The 15,862-nt window shown below is 54.5% G+C and overlaps 3 non-coding genes across 3 annotated transcripts; all 3 read right to left on the bottom strand.

Moving 5' to 3' along the window:
- Positions 1-2,365: 2,365 nt before the first annotated feature.
- On the bottom strand, positions 2,366-2,438 carry TRNAR-UCG. Its single transcript has one exon. It is a non-coding gene; the product is annotated as a tRNA-Arg (tRNA).
- Positions 2,439-7,384: 4,946 nt separating this feature from the next.
- Positions 7,385-7,457, bottom strand: TRNAF-GAA. Its single transcript has one exon. It is a non-coding gene; the product is annotated as a tRNA-Phe (tRNA).
- A 712-nt stretch (positions 7,458-8,169) lies between these two features.
- TRNAS-UGA lies at positions 8,170-8,251 on the bottom strand. Its single transcript has one exon. It is a non-coding gene; the product is annotated as a tRNA-Ser (tRNA).
- Positions 8,252-15,862: the final 7,611 nt, after the last annotated feature.

The raw sequence follows: 15,862 nt of genomic DNA, 5'->3' as shown, positions 1-15,862 counted from the left end.
CACCGGGTGGGCTCAAAGCATCAACCTTCCCTGAGCAACGGAAGGGAACCAGCTCTAGCACATGGAAGGAGGCTCCCCAGCTCTGCTGCTGCTGCCATCCTGCAGCCTTTAATGTGGTTGTTTTAGCTAATGCAACCCCCCACTCCGCTAATCCATCCATGAAACATGGAGACAAGCTCCTACCAACAGGATCCAGTAGTGCAATGGGTTAGTGTCCAGTACTTACAGAGCAGTGCTGGTGGAGTCATGCTAAGGTTGTGAGTTCAAACCTCACCTACAGCACTAGTTCCCTTTAAACAAATGGCTTCTTCAATCATTTTGCCTGCAGAAAATACAATTGCAGCTCAGAAGACACCGGGGTCCTCTTGCTTTACAGAGAGCAGGGCAGATTCCACAGATCTACCAGGCTCTGCTCTCCATCAGCCGCCTGTGTCAGGAGGTCGAGCAGAGCCAGAGCACTGCCCCCGGCTCCCCTCAGTCTTTGCTCCCCAAACCACCTGTGTGCTCACCCTCTTCGCTGAGAGACTCAAACCCTGCCTGGCTTTCTGTATGTCAGGGTTTTTATTTGTCTGTCGTGTTGCTGTGCATATGGGTCCTGTGTGATTTTTGTGGATGCCTTGCATAGTTTTGTGTGTGTGTGTGTGACTTTGCATGCAGATTGTTTTGCTAAGTATTCTTTAGGTATGTGGTTTTGTGCTTTCCTGTTGTGGGCTTTTGCTGTATTTTTGGTGTGAATTTCTTCTATGTTTGTGTGGCTTTCCCTTATGGCTCTGTGTGCTGTGTGGGTTTAGTTTTGTTTATGTCTGTGTGGGCCTGTGCAGTCTGTGATGTTCTCTTTCTCTCTATTTGTCTCTCTGTTTGTATCTTCATGTGTAAATTCCTGGAACTTTTCAAACTCTCCACAGCTTGCCAATTTTCACCAGGAATTTTACTCATTAACAAATTCTCACTTGTTCCTACCAGTTGGTGACCATTGCCCCAGGGGCCTGTCAGTCTCAGGGCCTGATTTCCCATTGACCTTCCCCTTCTATTGGAACACAGGGAACTAGCCAACCTAAACCCCACTCAGTTTTAGTAAAGGGCCAACGGTCGCCTTACATAAGCTGGCCCTGTGAGTGAGTGAGTGAGGAGGGAGGCTCAGTGGTTTGAGTATTGGCCTGCTAAACCCAGGTTTGTAGGCTCAGTCCTTGAGATGGGCCATTTAGGGATCTAGGATAAAAATCTGTCTGTGGATTGGCCCTACTTTGAGCAGGGGGTTGGACTAGATGACCTCTTGAGGTCCCTTCTAACCCTGGTATCCTATGATAGGATCACCAATGTTCAGAGAAACTAGCACAAGCTGGTCCCATGGTGTAAGGGTTGGTATGCTGAAATCTGAGTTCAAATCTCAGTGGAACCTTGTAGTAAATCCCTGGAGATCCAGGTGCTTTCCTGTCTCCAGCTGTCTAAGAATGAGTTGTTTACCTTGTGCTGAGTGACTCATCCCCACTGGAGCCAGGTCTTTGGTTGGAATGGGGTCTAGAAGTGGCTATGGTTTGACTGGGTGTTTGGGATTTCTGATGCCCACAAGTTTGGCCCTTGTGCTTTCTACCACACTTTTCCTCTTGCCCACATGGCGCTTGAAGAAAGGAGTGTCAAGGCCAGGTTTCATAGTCAGGGAAAGGCACGAGGGAGGAAGAGTCCCAGGATGGAGCCCAGCACCTCTCCTCCTCTGGGCACCTAGGACAGAGGTGGCTGGTGCTGACAGCTCCAAGGAAGGCTTAAAAGCCAGGGTAGGGTAAGAGGAGGAGAACCATGCCTATGCGTGGCCAGCAGACAGCCACAGAGACGCCCAGCCAGGCTGCTCCCTGCTCCCTGGCATGCCGAACACCCACTGAAAACCACCCACAGACCAGCATGTGGGGCGGCTGCTAATGCTTTTTGGCCAACATCAGAAGACGGTAGGAAAGCAGGGCCAGCCCCCCTGGTGGGGCCTCTTACCATTCCCACTCCAGGTGCTCACTTTGGGAGTGGGGCAGGAGATTTTTCCCCAAGAGGCTTTTCCCCAGCTGGCAAGAAGCAGAGAAACACCCAGGCTCCCAAGGTGCTATGTAGTAACCCCCTCAAGCACAGGACAGGCGCACACTTGGAAGAGGAAACTGCTCCACACACTAGCCCGGCAGCGCCCATTTTCTTTGGCAAGTCAGGAAGGGCAAAGGCGAGACTGGAAGCACCTGGGGCTCATGCCCCAGCCTTTGTGACCCCCAACCCCCAACTCCTTCCTGGGGCTCTAGCTGCAGCCAGAGCATTGGCCTGAGCGGCCAAAAAGAGGTTCCAGCCCTGAAGGGAGCAGGACTTTCAGCACAAAGGTAAAACTGCACAAGCACAACCACGAAGGGACTCGAACCCTCAATCGCCTGAGCCGAAGTCAGACGCCATAACCATTAGGCCACGTGGTCACACAGGAAAAGGCCCTCCAGGCACTTCTTTGGAAAAGGCAGACACTGATGCATCCGACGAAGTGGGGATTCACCCATGAAAGCTCATGCTCCAATACATCTGTTAGTCTATAAGGTGCCACACGACTCTTTGCTGCTTTTGCAGACACTGTGTTTCTTGGGTCAGCTACTGAGGGGGCTGAGACTCTCTGGGCACAAGAAGTCGAGTTCCCAGTGAGATGTGAGACTTAATTCTCTGGAGCCAGGTGCAGGGCTCTGGCAGGGAGGCTCAGGCATGGGGGATTGGGGTGCAGCGGACGGACCGGCTGTCTAGGTGCGGAGATTTAGTCTCACTAAGGAGGAGGAGGGAATCCTGCTGACCGGCAGTGGCCCGGGCCGGTGCCACCACTAGGCGACCTAGTCGGCCGCCCCGGGTGCCACGTGGTTGGGGGCACTAACACTCGCACTCAGGGGAGGCGGGGGCGTGGAGGTGAGCTGGGGCATGATGGGGAGGTGGGGGCTGCCTGCAGCAAGTAATGGGAGGGGCATGCAGGGGAACCACTCCGTGTCCCAACTCACCTCTGCTCCGTCTTCTCCCCTGAGCACGCCGCCCGCTCTGATTCTCCTCCCCTCCCAGGCTTGCAGCACTAAACAGCTGATTGGCACAACAAGCCTGGGAGGTGGGAGAAGTGGAGCGGCGCCCGGCAGCTCAGGGAGAAGGAGGAGCGGAGGTGAGCTGGGGTGGGAGCTGCTGCGGGGCTGCCCGGCTCTTCCCCATGGCCCCGCCCTGCACTCACTGCATAGTAAGTGGAGTGACCCAGCCCCAGCCTGGTCCACTCCCCTGGCTCCCAGCCACGCCGCCGGCGAGTGCTGTGGGGCGGTTCCCCCCCGCAAGGTTGGGAGCCAGGGGAGCAGTGCCGGCAGGGGCCCCAGGCCGACCTGGCGCGACGCAGAGGGGGGCAGGACCCAGGCCGCCGGGGGACGTGGGGGGCTGGCTACTTCCCTGCGGGAAGTGGAGTTACCTGGCCCCAGCCTGGTCCACTCCCCTGGCTCCCAGGCTTGTGTTGGTGTTGGCTGGATTTGTGCAGGTGTTTGTGTATATTAGCAATTGTGTGTATGTGGCTGGATTCATGCATGTGTTCATGTATGTTTGCAGTGTGTGTGTGTGTGCATGCTCTGCTGCCCTCTGCCGGCGCGACAACCGTTTCTCTGTATGTCACAGCCCCCATACCGTCGACCCAGTGGTGATTTCCCCATCTTACAAGGGCTGGCTGGCCTGACCCTTCTCCCCTCTGCGGAGTGTGGTGGGGCTGCAGCTCACCCCCTGTGGGGCAGGAGTGCCAAGGTGCAGGGCACTGGGCTCCGATGCACCTGGAGAGCAGCTCAGGTGAGGCAGGGCAGGGTGTGTGGTGTCCGTTCTGCGTTGCCTGGTGCTGGGCCATTGCACAACCCCCAGCCACGCCACACAGCGCACCCTGAGAGGGGGCAGGGGGCCAAGCAGATGATCCAGCATGAGGGGATCATTCTCATTGGTAGCTGTGCAGTGGCAGTGAGTTCCACAGGCCTTGGCACATGCTATGTGGGGCAGGAGGTCCTTGTATTTGGAGCAGTGGGAGTGAACTGCATGCAGTTGTGTCTCTGAGCACAATTGTGAATATTATGGTGTGTGTGTGGGGGGGTGGTGATTGTTTCTCTCTTTGGGGGTTGGGCTAGCATGTCCCTCTGAGTGTGTTGTGTGTGAGTGTTCTTGGGATTGTGTGAGTCCCTTTGTGTGTGTGTCACTGGCTGCAGAATACAAAATCCTGCAAAGCCATTTCCTACTGGTTAGCCCAGCAACACATTGCTACAAACAGTGTCTCTCACACACACACACACACACTCACAAACACACACAGAGCCGGGCTCAGCCCCACCAGCAGGTGGCAGCAGGACACACGTGTCTCTCCTGGGCCAGCTTGGACAATTTCCCATCACGACCCGGCACAGTGCTGGTGCCCCCACACGGGGGTGGGCAGTGACCGGGCAGGGGGGGCAGATGTGCTGGATTCAGAAGGAAGCACTTTGGGGAAATCAGTCACGGCCCTTAGCAGAGCTGGGACACAGACCCAGTGACCCCTGCACCACCCTGGGAGGGGAGTGGGGTCTAGTGGTCAGAGCAGGGAGGGGGCTGGGCACCAGGACCCCTGGGTTCTATCCCTGGCTCTGGGAGTGGAGGGTCTAGAGCAGGAGACTGGGGCCAGGACTCCTGGGTTCCATAGGGAGACTGTTTTGCCAGTGCTTCCTCCTAGTGATCCCAGCCCAGCCCCTAGTGGAGACTGAGCAGAAGTGGGGAGTTGTTCTCCGACTTTGGAGTTATGATTCAAACCCCTCCCCCAAGGACTGTGACATCATGAGATCGGCCCCCCCCCAACACAGAGGACACTGGTGGGATTCTGTCCACGCGCCGAGACGTCTCTCCGCCGGGCTCCTTCGGTTCCTCTCGCTGCTCTCCGTCCTGCCGCCAGACACTGCTCATCTGCATAGCCCTGCCCATGGACACGCGACACCTTCTGTCCTGCTGGTTTCAAGTGAGTGAGCAGGTCACAGCACGTCACAGCCCCAGCCAGGGCCGGCTCCAGGCACCAGCTCAGCAAGCAGGTGCTTGGGCGCCAAGGAAGGGGCGGCACATCGGGCTCTTTGGCAGCAATTCAGCAGTGGGTCCCTCGGTCCCTCTTGGAGGAAAGGACCTGTCACCGAATTGCTGCCGAAGAAGAAAGTGGCGCAGATTTTTTTTTCCTGCTGCTTGGAGCAGCAAAAACCCTAGAGCCGGCCCTGGCCCCAGCACACATCACAGCCCCAGCACACGTCATAGCACGTCACAGCCTGGGGCAGGGAGATGGGGAAGGGGATGAGGGGAGATGGGGAAAGACCCAGCTCCATAGAGCCCTAGAGGCAGCTGGATATGGGGGGGAGGGGATGGAGGGAGGAGAGGCCCATCTCCTTGGACCCCCAGAGGTGGGAACTGAGGGGAGAAGGGGGGAGGGAGGGATCCAGCCCTATCGACCTGGAGGGGCCGGGAGATAGTGGGGGCGGGAGGGGAGAGGGGGGTTGGCAGAGACCCAGCCTGGGGTGCAGGGAAATGGGCTGGTTTAGAGGGAACTGAGAGGAGAAGAGACACATGGGGGGATACATGTTGGGACAGGGAAACTGACTCACTCCGAATACATGCAGAGCAGAGCAGGGCGGAGGCAGATCATGCTGGTCCCAGGGTAATTTCGGGGGTTCTGATTCCCCACTCAGCCGGGGGGCTCCCCTCTGGGCTGAGGAGCCCTGGGGTTGGCGGGTGCAGGGGCTGGGTGTGTGTGTCAGGCTGGGGGAGCTGCCTGGGCAGAGGGGCTGGAACTGGCGGGGCTGACCACGTAAATTATCCTGATCTAAGCGCCATTGTAGAGAACACAATGTTGGCACAGCACTTCCTGGCAGCCAAAGACTGCGCTTTCTACACCTGCTCCTGTGGATGTGGCCTCTCTCCTGATTCCTGAGGAAAGGAACCTTTCCAGGAAATGGCCAAGGCTTCTGGGAATCCGCATGTGGCTGGTGGACAGAATGAGGAATCATTTGGCTCCTGGCAACTTAAAAGCTGAGCGCCCAAACAAGGGCTTGAACTCAGGCCCTCAGATTAAGAACCTGATGCGCTACCAACTGAGCTACCTGGGCTTGGTAAGAAACAGCTTCACCGTTCACCACAAGAGTGAGCAGGCAGGCAAAGAGACGCCAAAAAGTCTCAGGAACCCTCCCTTTTTCTGCACAGCCACTGCCTGTCAGCAGGATTCCTCCTCCTCCTCCCTCCTGTGCCTCAGTGCGACTAAATCTCCACACCTAGACAGCCGGTCCGTCCGCTGCACCCCAATCCCCCATGCCTGAGCCTCCCTGCCAAAACCCTGCACCTGGCTCCAGAGAATTAAGTCTCACGTGTCACTGGGAACTCGACTTCTTCTGCCCAAAGAGTCTCGGCCCCCCTCAGCAGATGACCTGAGAAGAACAATATCCGCCTTTTCCAAAGAAGTGCTTGGAGTAGCCTTTTCCCATGTGACCTAATGAATAAGGCGTCTGTGTGTGGATCAGAAGATTGAGGGGTCGAGTCCTTTGGTGGTTGTGTTGCTGCAGTTTTACCGTTGTGCTGAACGTCCTGCTCCCTTCAGGGCTGGAACCTCTTCTTAGCCGCTCAGGCCAATGTCTGGCTTCAGCTAGAGCCCAGGAAGGAGTTGGGGGTTGGGCGTCACAAAGGCTGGGGCATGAGCCCCAGGTGCTTCCAGTCTCGCCTTTGCCATTCCTGACTTGCCAAAGAAAGTGGGCGGCTGCCCGGGCTAGCGTGTGCTCCTGTCCCTGTGCTGGATGGGGTTGCTACATAGCGTCTTCGAAGCCTGGGTGTTTCTCTGCTTCTCGCCAGCTGGGGAAAAGCCTCTTGGGGTAAAATCTCCTGCCCCACTGCAAAAGTGAGCATGGAGAGTGGGAACGGTAAGAGGCCCCACCATGGGAGCTGGCCCTGCTTTCCTACCATCTTGTTACCTTGGCCACAGAGCATCAGCAGCCGCCCCGCATGCTGGTGACCTTCAGTGGGTGTTTGGCATGGGAGTTTGCCAAGAGGAGGAGAGGTTGTTGCTGGGTCACTTTTACAGATGCCCCTTCCCTGGTACTGCCCTTGCTCAGCTGCACAGAGGAGCTTCCATCCCCAATCCCTGCCTGTCACTGCCCAGCAGCCCTCTGGCACCATTCCTGAGGGTCACCCTGCCTCACTCTCTCCCTGCCATGTTGGGAAAGACAGCTCCCATCTCTCCTTGTTAAAGATCAGGTGGGCCAACTAGGGGCAGAAGCCCATTCTGTGTTTTCCTACTGCAGAGCCCAAGCTCAGGGACTCACCTTGGGTGCAGACACTGCTGTGCTTCCAGAAAACAAGCCACCCCTGCACAAAGAGGGATGAAATGGTCTGCCAAAGCCCAGGATTGAACCAGGGACCTTTAGATCTTCAGTCTAACGCTCTCCCAACTGAGCTACTTTGGCAGCTGCATTGAAGTATTTTGGCCTGTTGCTTCTCTGTGTGGGATGTTTTTGTCAGCAGTTGCACACAAAAAGGACAGGAAAACGAACGGCTGCTCCACACCCCCACCGGAGGAACCCGACGCCCTTAGCTGTGGGGAGTAAGAAGTGGCTGTTGGCTGACAGGGCCTGTCCCCGAGGAGCTGGAACAGCAGCTGCCGCCTCCCCCTCGGCTCCAGGCTGTGGGAAATGCTCATTGCCTGGCTGCATGGGCGGCTGCTGCTCCGTGCTCTGGAGAGCGTCTGTATTGCTCTGTCAACCCCCCGTCTTCACTGAGCCAGTCTGGTAAGGGCCCAAGTGCCCCCTCCAGCCTGGCAGCTGAGAGTCTGTGCAGACATCAGCCCCCCTGCCAGCCCCCCAGCACCACAGGGGCACTCAATGCACTTCCTGTGGGGAAATGGCTCCCATGGAGTCGCTGACTTGGCTCCTTTCGCACTCTAGAGAGAGGAGCAGAACCAGGGCTATGGCTGATCTATGGGGCACCAGGTGAGTGGCAGAGGCTTCAGGCACTGAGAGTTTGCCTGACCTCTCAGGGACACAGTGTGAGGTGGTGTCCCAGGGACCTCGATGAAAGGAGCAGAACAGGATTTACTTGGGGTGGGGAGAGAATTGAGAGTGTCTCAGAGGGTTGTACAGAGGTGTTGCCCGGGTGAGGGACTGGCTAAAACTCCAACCTCGCTGTGAGCAGGATTTGAACCTGCGCAGGGGAACCCTATTGGATTTCAACTCCAACGCCTTAACCACTCGGCCATCACAGCTGTAAGCACAAAACTACCCCAATGCCAGAGAAACTGGTAAAGAATCACAATGCCCAGGCGTGAAGTCATCTGAACTACAGAATTCCCACCGCAAACCTGGCTCCCAAAGCACAGGGGGGATTGGGGGTTTGTTCTCTTTGCTTAGCCATGTGCAGTCGCACAGAGAGCGCGTTTAAAAGTCTCCCCTCCCACAGAGCGGGAAGGGGAAATGATTCTCAACTTGAAGCTTGATGTGAATGAGGATGTCTGGACCACAGGGCCAGGGACTGGCTTTTGCTATAGAAACCAGTGACACATGGAGCCAGGCTAAGGAAAATGTTTCCTGGAGTCAGTAACTGGATTAGCAGCAGTGCAGAGAAATGTCTCACAAGAGGAGTCCGTGCATTGGTGGTTCGGTAGCAGAAGTCACAGCTACAGCGGGGGAGGTCTGGCTTTGGTTTCTGGCCAATAGAGGGGTGAGTTTTATTGTCTCAAAATTACAGTAGAAAAATTCAGCCCCAAACTGGGTGTGGTGGGGCTTTCTATGGTTTGTTTTGTTTTTCTCTTTTGAAATGTCCTTGATCATTTTTCTGGAAAAACTATTTGGACAAGGCCAAGGAAGAGTTAGAACAATTACAAATCTCCATGGGAGTGAGGGGGTCTCTCAGCACGGGGGGAGGGTGGAGATTTTCATGGAGGGGAGTTGAGGAGATAAATGAGAGGCTTTTGCTCTAGCAGAGGGAGCAGCTTGGAAGGTTCATTTTTACACACACACACACATTACTTCCCTGCTGCTGCTGCCCCCAGCTCAAACCCCACTGTCACCCCCAGCATGTGACCTACAGCTTCCCACTGACAAAGCCCTTATCTATCAGAGACAAAATCCCCTCGTCTGCCCCTTCTCCCAGCTGAGCCCTCCCCCCACAGAGCCCAGGACAACCCCGACCTAGCCATGCCAGGGGGTCGGGCTTAATCCTCAAGGCCGAGCACAAAACCTTCAGCCGGGCACGTTTCGCTCCCTTCCCACCTCGGCCCAAGCGGCAAGGGAGAAACGGACGAGACACAACGGCTGGAAGACGCCTCCCTCCCACTTCTCTATAGCCTGCTGTGACATTATTAATATGAACTGGGACCGTAGAGATCATTGTTGCCACCACTGTTATATATGTGCAGCAAACATTGTGCAAAGGTTGGCGTGTGAGGTGTCTAGGACAAGGTTAGGATTTGCTGGTGATAATGACGCTGGCTGGATGTGTGCACCATTTTTGTAGCTGAAGTTATGAACATGGGCTATGTACTCATATCTCAAATGTATTTGATTCCAAGTAGCCTCAGTGTCGTCAGCCCCCAACTCCTTCAGGAGCCCATAGCAAAGAGACCCCCCCCACTGTCCTGGACTCCCTGGGAGGTGCCTCCCACCCCCCACCCAATGGAGCACCAAGGATTAAAGTGGCAGCATCTAGTGTCAGTGGGGTTCAGTGGCTCAGGCCAGACACCTGAGCTGGGGACCCGCCCACATAGCACTGCTCGAGGGCCTGGGCCTGGGGTGTTCACAGCCCCCTCCTCACCCCTCCCTGAGCCCAGCCTGGCTCCTCACCCGGAACAAAGCAGAAGCGTCCGTCGGCCTCGCTGCTGTCCCAGTCCCTGGTGCTGCTGCTGTCCCATGGGGAGCGGGCCGAGCTGCTGGGGCTGGGAGAGGATCCTCCACCTCCTGCCCTGGGAAGGCTGGAAGGTCCCCACTGACCGGGCAGGGCGATGCCTCCTGCTGGAAATGGGGGCTGGGCTCCTGGGGCCGCTGCTGCTCACACAACAAGCCCCGGAGCCACCCTGCCTGGTTCTGCTCCTGGGCTGGATCCTGCCTGCCCAGCCGCATCCTGGCCCAGCTCCATTTTGGCCTGGCCGGTGCCTCTCCCACCTCGGCGCCTGTGCCGGGAGCAGGTTTCCTCTTCCAGAAGGCTGGGCACTTCCACCTCCTGGCCCAGCCGGGAGCTCCTTCCCTGCCAGTGAGGATGGAGGGGCCGCTCTGCTCCTGGGGAAGATGGCAGCTGCTTCCCTCAGGCTCTGGGGCCACCGGCAGAGCCTTCTTCCTGAACATCCTCAGGAGCCCAGCCATCCTGGAACCGAGCGGGGAGCGGGCGTGAGTCCGGGGTCAGCGCAGCCTCTCACTAACCAGCCTGTTTGGTCCCTCCCCATCCCGGCCCCAGCCAGAGCAGCTCCTCCTCCCCCCACAGGGGTGCAGGGAGTGCAGGCTACACACACTGGCAGGAGTTCATTGCATGATCTGCTCCCCTTCAACGTTCCCCCTTGTCATCCCTGGGGCTGCAAGAACCGGGGAGTCTCGTCCTTTTCGAGCACTGGGGTCAGTCACAAAGACCATCGGTCACTTCGGACAAGCAGCTCCCTCCTGCCAGCCCAGGACACACTCACACGCCCCAACCCCCCGCCCAGGCTAGAGAAGGAACAGAACCCAGAAGTCCGGACTTCTCCTGGGAAACCATTCTCCACTTCAAAGTCCCTCGGCATAGCAAGGCCAGGGCCCCCTCGTTTCCCATTGATTTCCATGCTCAGCAGCCGGGTCTGGCCCAGCTCAGAGACTCTCAGCCTGGGGAACAGTCTCCCACAAGGGAAGGGCTGGGAGCCCCATTGCTGGGACCTTGCCAAACACACTGGAGATGGCACTGGAGCAGCCCCTGCCTGGTCTGAGAGTGAGGGGCTCCTGGGGGCTGTTTTCAAATCCAAACTCCTTTGGGAGAGATTCTCTCCCCCTCTTTCTGCCTCCCCCCAGACAGACAGGGGATGCCACCGAGGAACCCTAATGCCACTCACTTGCTCTGGTGACGGAGCGATGGATGGAGGATGTTCAGTGTCATCCCTCATCCTTCTCCTCACTCTCCAAGCCCAAGGCAGGCTGGAGGGGGTGGGTGACCTGAGGAGTTACCCTGCCCAGCCAGCAGGCAGGGTGATGACACCGGGTGATCGGCTGGCTGGGAAAACAAGAGTCTGTCTTATTGCCAAGGAAAGGAGAAACTCGGCCAGCAGCAGGGGGTGCAGAACATCACCCTAGTGCGGGGGTGACAGCACTCCGGGATCCTGACATCCCAGCACTTTACACACCTTCCTGGAGCCTCCCAACCCCCCTGGGCTGTCGGGACTGCGACCCCAACCCTACTGATGAGAAACAGGCCTGGGGAGGGGAAGCTAGTGGCTCAGGGTCACACCAAGTGTCAGAAGGATGGATGGGACCCAGCAGTCCTTCTCTCCAGGCCCCTTCGCTAACCACTGCTGCACACTCCCTCCCACAGCTGGCAATTACAAGCAGTCCTCACGGCCTTTGAGAGGGAGTGTGCTCCGCTGCAGTGACTGGACCAGGGGATTGGGAGTCAGGACTCCTGAGTTCCATTGCTGGGGATTTAATACTTTCCCGCTAGTGGAAAGTGCTGGGAGAATCCCCCAGCCAAAGCTGCTCTGACAGCGCTAAGCAGCATCTGAGCATTCAAGGTCAGAGCGCACTGCCCAGGAGGGGGAGGGTTTGGCTCTGGGGTTTCACTTCAGCCCAGTCTAGAGAGAGGGGCCCAGCCATGGAGTTTGGCTCAAGAAGACCAATTCTGCAATTTGTTAAGGGTGTTTTGAATTCCGATCGTGTGCTCCAAAGTGCTTGGTGTCATTTGCAAATTTTAGAAGCATGCTCTCCACTCCATTTTCCAAATCAGTAATGAAAATATTGTGTAGTACCGGACCCCGGACTGATCCCTGCCGGACCCACTAGGTGCACCCTCTCCGTTGGACAGCCAGACATGGAGAAGGGCTCTTGGAGTCTGGGCTTTCAACCAGCTCTGCACCCACATGACACTGATTGCGTCTAGACCTCATTTCCCTCGTTTGCTTGTGAGAATGTCCTATGGGACTGTGTCAAAAGCCTTAGTAACACCGAGATAGATCCCATCTACTGTTTACCCACCTCCACTAGGCCCGGAACCCTGCTGAAGAAGGAAAGAGGTTTGGTTTGGAATGATTTGTTCTTGACAAATCCATGCTCACTTGTCCTAAGAACCAAAGTGTCCTGTAGGTGCTGCTGACAAACTGAGTGTTAGAGGGCTTGGCTACACTTACAAATTTGCAGCGCTGGAGCAGGGTGTGAAAAAACACCCTCTCCAGCGCTGCAAATTGCGGCGCTGCAAAGTGTCAGTGTGATCAAAGCCCCAGCGCTAGGAGCGCGGCTCCCAGCGCTGTACACTATTCCCCACAAGGAGGTGGGGTACGGACAGCGCTGGGAGAGCTCTCTCCCAGCGCTGGCGCTTTGACTACACTTAGCGCTTCAAAGCGCTGGCGTGGCAGTGCTGCCGCGGCAGTGCTTTGAAGTGCAAGTGTAGCCACAGCCTGAGAATCTATTCCAGTATCTCTCCAGCTGTGGAAGTGAGGCTAGCTAGTCTGTAAGGCCCAGGCGTCTCTTTGTTCCCCTTTTAAAGATAGGTCCTGTCCTGTTCATGGATGGGAAGATGAACTTTTTCAGGGATCTCAAATGAGAACTGGGGTACAACACCTGGTTTGTTAAGGCCACAGTAATGGAGGCAGGAACCTATTCTCTCCTGCTGACAAAGGTACCTAAGAGACAGGGACTCACATCCCTAAATGGGCTTTAAAAAAGGCAGTGGTTAAAAAGTTTGGCCCCGACCATTTCTTGTTTCCACAGACTAGACATCTGAGCAAACTTTAGAATTCCTTCGTGCTAAACACCGAGAAACTCCCCTTTCTCCTTCATAGAGGGCTTTAACACCCCTTATCTCACTCAGGCTCATGATTGCCCAGAGTTCGAGAATTGTCCCTGTTCCCATTGGACAGATGGGGAGGAGCCTGAGGTCCAGAGAAGAGAAGTGACCTACCCAAGGGCCTACAAAGCAAGGCGGTGGCAGAGCCAGAAAGAGAAGCCACCAGTCCTGACTCCTGTTCTAAGAAACAGCAACCCCCCCAACCAGAGGCAGGGATAGAGCCCAGGAATCGAGATGGTGGGGAAATTTCATTGAAACCATTTCTGTCAGAAAATCCCCTTCAGACTAAACCAGTTTGTTTCTCGAAATCAAAACAAGTGGGATGAAAGTTCTTTGCAAAAATATTTTGTTGCAAAACAAAAGCATCTCCTGTTAGTTAGTGTTTTAAATTGTCTCGTCACACACAAAGAAGAGACACCTAGATCACAAACATTAGATAAGATGCTTCAGTCTGAGCTAAGTCGTTGCTGCTCTTAACAATTTCAAAATAAAAAAATACAAATAAAATAGACTATTTTCAGCTATTCTATTATATCATAATCTGATCAGAGTAAACATGATAGGACACCTAATAGTATGCACTACTCCTAGTGACACTCTCCAGTGGATCCCCATCCTCCACCCATCGTGAGGTAGGTAGGAGTGGATCATTATTATCCCTACTTGAAAGAGGGAGAAGCTCAGCCTGAGAAAGGAGAATTGGCTTGTCTTAGGTCACACAGCCAGCCAGTGGCAGAGTTGGGAATAGGACCCAAGAGCCCTGATTTTGAAACTAACCATCGGATCTTGAATTTCAGACACTGAATGACCTGAGTAAAATGTTCTCAAATGAGCTCCAGACCAACAACACTGCACAGTAATTATTCAGCAAGTATTTTAGGAGAACTGCAAAGTTAGAGAGAATCATGAACTGCTCAGAGACCATTAATGCAGCGAAGCAGCAAAATTTGTCAAACATATGACTGGTTATGACTTATTTCCTTGGTCTTCAAAGAGAACAACAAGGACCTGAGTCTCCTCCCTGTCAATAACCCCCTGCTCAGCCAATCAGGGTAGAGACTGAGGATGGGAGGCTGAGGATTCTCACCAGAGACAGCCCAAAGGATGGCCCAGGTCACTGGTGGGGATCACTGCCCAAGCACTATTTCAGCCCCACATTTTTGGGTGGACCTCCCACAGTGGGAACTGCCGAGCACTCCCCCGCAACACACACAGACACACACAGCCCTCCTGGTGTTGGGAGGGGAACAGATGAAAGGACAAAAGAAGCAAGAGACAAAGAGAAAGGAGGAAGGGATGGATGGAGGAAAAGATGAAACAAAAAGGACAAACCCTAATGTCCCCAGTGATTCTATGGAACAAAATCCCAGGTGCGGAATAAAATTCTGCCTCCTTAAGCTCATGTTTTCCATGCCTAGAATTCAACTGTCACCGGATGGATCAGACTGAACAGGTTTCAAACCTCGAGGAGGCTATTATCTTCTAAACAGAGATGGCTGTTTTCTAGTAAAATCACTAAAAGGGAAGGAGAAAACTCGAAAGAGGTTCCTCCTGGCGCTCACATCCATGACCCAAATACTCTCTCAGTCCTCAAAGAGAGACCTTGAGAAGGAGACTTGCTGAAGCAAAGCCACAGGGGTCTCTGAGGTTTCCCTGGCCCCTCGCCCCTGTCCTGCCTGCCTGGCTGATGTCAGCATCTCTCTGTGAGGTCACCACCTCCCCACCTTTGACCAATAGGCCTTTGTGATGCCATTGCCACACCCCTCCCTTGCTGTGCTAATGCCCTGTCCCTGCCCGGGCACTTTGCAGGTTTGAGCTACTCCCTGTGGATCACCCCACTCAAGGAGTATTCGTTCTAGGCAGAAAGCTGGCTAGACAGGAAAACATCAGATGCTGCTCCCAATGCTACATTCAGTTTTTCAGAAATTAGTCAACTTTATGGCCAGAAGAGACCATTAGAGCATCTAATCTGACCCCCTGCATATCACAGGCGTCCTATATGACACAATAGCTACTTTTGGGGCAAACACATTCCAGAAAGGCATCTAGTCTTCATTAAACGACATCAGGAGATGGAGAATCCACCACTTTCCTTGGTAGCTTGTTCCTGTGGTGAATCATCATCGCTGTTGAATTTTTGTGCCTTAGCTGTAATATGAATTTGTCTCTTTTCACCTTTCAGCCATTGGGTCTTGTTATGCCTTTCTCTGCTCGATTAAAGAGGCCTTTAATTCCCAATCTTTTCTCTCCATTAAGGCCTTTCAACACTTCAGTGAAGTCACCTTTCAATCTTCTTTTGATAAGCTAAACAGGTTGAGCTCTTTCAATAGCTCACTAGAAGGCATTTTTCTCCAGCCCTCAGAACATTTGGTGGCTCTTTGCTACCACAGCTCCAATTTCACAACATCTTTTTCAAATGAGGACATCAAAACTGGAGGCAGTATTCCAATATCAGTCTCACAGATGCTGTGTCACCTCCTGTGACGTTATTGACATAATCTGTAACTGCATAGATCACCATTGCAACCACTGTTGTATATTTGCAGCCAATATTGTAGAAAGGTTGTCGTGTAAGGGGTGTATGGAGAGGTTCTGATAGGCTGATTATAATGATGCTATCTCTACAAGTGTATCATTTTTGTAGTTGACTTTATGAATATTGGCTCTATGCTGTCCGTATTTCAAACTTGTGCTCTGCTTCAGGGGAACATCGCAGCCAGACAAGTTGGTGTCAGTTCTGCCTAGCCTGCTTGATGGCCCATTAAGGACCATCAGCTATACAATCGACCCATTGAGAGAAGGCAGATACGCCTTGTGACTCAGCAAGGTATGCAGGACCTGCCTATGGACGGAACTCAGGTTTTTC

The sequence above is a fragment of the Mauremys reevesii genome, linkage group 12, assembly GCF_016161935.1.
Source record: "Mauremys reevesii isolate NIE-2019 linkage group 12, ASM1616193v1, whole genome shotgun sequence".
NCBI lineage: Eukaryota > Metazoa > Chordata > Testudines > Geoemydidae > Mauremys > Mauremys reevesii.
This window is presented reverse-complemented; position numbering and strand designations above follow the sequence as displayed.